Source organism: Gavialis gangeticus, unplaced genomic scaffold, assembly GCF_001723915.1.
Source record: "Gavialis gangeticus isolate Ggan-Ray unplaced genomic scaffold, GavGan_comp1, whole genome shotgun sequence".
NCBI classification, from domain to species: domain Eukaryota; kingdom Metazoa; phylum Chordata; order Crocodylia; family Gavialidae; genus Gavialis; species Gavialis gangeticus.
Window position 1 is genome coordinate 5,759,424 of NW_017729029.1, and position 1,372 is coordinate 5,760,795.

General features: G+C 57.9%; 1 protein-coding gene across 1 annotated transcript in view; it reads left to right on the forward strand.

The window, feature by feature from the left end:
* The first annotated feature begins 1,271 nt into the window (after window positions 1-1,271).
* The window catches only part of ZDHHC9 (zinc finger DHHC-type containing 9), a 50,838-nt gene continuing 50,737 nt past the window's right edge, over window positions 1,272-1,372 (forward strand). The window contains exon 1 of the mRNA XM_019521153.1: window positions 1,272-1,356. The gene's annotated coding sequence lies outside the window, so the exon portion shown is untranslated. The remainder of the gene's footprint in view (window positions 1,357-1,372) is intronic.

Sequence of the window (1,372 nt, forward strand, 5' to 3'; positions counted from 1 at the left end):
ATGTCTGTTTATACCCTGGATCTCATGTTTATCCATCTGCAAAAGGGGTCCAGCTCATTAAAACTGGTAAAGCGGTATGGGTCTTGCTATGCAAAATCCTACCAAGCACAAGCCTGGGACACACAGAAGTATTGTCTGGGTTTCTTGCCTTAATTGCCAGACAAAGACAAAACTCTGAGCCACCTGTCAGGGTGCTAAGGGGATATCAAATACATATTTTATGCTGTAGGAAATGGATATAGTACCAAAGTAGAGTGCACTCCTAAGCACGCCTGAGACCAAGCTGAAGTGTCTGTGTATTTGACTGCATGCTGTGGTGAGTGGAAAGAGTAAGTGCCTGGCCTTTTCAGCTGCTCTCAGAACGTTCAAAGAAAACCTTGGTGGGAATGTGGAAGGTTGTACCGCTCAACACAGCATTTTGATTACAGGATGCTGCTCCAAGCCACATTTTGACTAAGTTTATGAGGAAGATGCCCTCTGTCCCATGCTTTGTTCATGGCCTCAAACTGCGCAATTAGCTGCCATTGCCAGAACCAGAAATTAAGCTTGCGCCTCAAGACATCAAATTAAGCTTTCATTTTACACCCTTTGTCCAGGATCTACAGTACTGTTGGGCTTGGCTTGGTCGGTGACAACAGTGTTGTCTCCATGTCATCTTGAGTACAGGGAGCCTGGTGTACAGGGAGCCTGGCACGCCTCCGACCCTGGCTCACTAGGACAGCACCTCAGCCTTAGGCCAAGGGGCATGCGCTGCTCCAAGCACCACGAGGATCCTGCTTGCCCTTCTGTGGCCTCCGGGCGTGTGGCGACCTGGTGGGGTTAGACATGACAAGCGAGGGCTGGGTCGGGTGCAAACGTGCGCGCGGGCCCTGACACGCACCCGGCTGACATGAAGGCGGCAGAAGGGCCCGGGCCTGCAGGGGCTCGCTGGGAGCGATCAGATCATCACCTAGGCAGGGAAACCCTCCCCATGGGGCGGAGAGGACGTGTCCCCCAGAAAACGATGACGCTGCGTGTAGGCTGGCGGCTGCAGCCTCTCTCCAGGCAGCCTGCGGCGGAGCAAAAAGTGAAAGACGCCCTTTCCCCACCCAGAGCCGCTAAAGCGAGGGCTGCGACCGGCGATGGGGCGGCGCGGGGCGAGGGAGACGAGAGGCTGTTGCAAGCCTGGGGCGCGGGAGTGACAAGCCTCTTAGCCAATAGACTGCGCCTGAGCCTCGCCTCGGCCGGGCCAATGGGAACTGCCGCCCCTCCTCCCTCAGCCATGCGGGGCGGGGCGCCCCCAGTTCCCCACCCGCAGCCTAGCGGCGGCGAGCGGCCCGCCCGGCCTCGCCCGGGGGCAGCGCGAGGCGCCGCCAGGTGAGAGGCTGGGCCG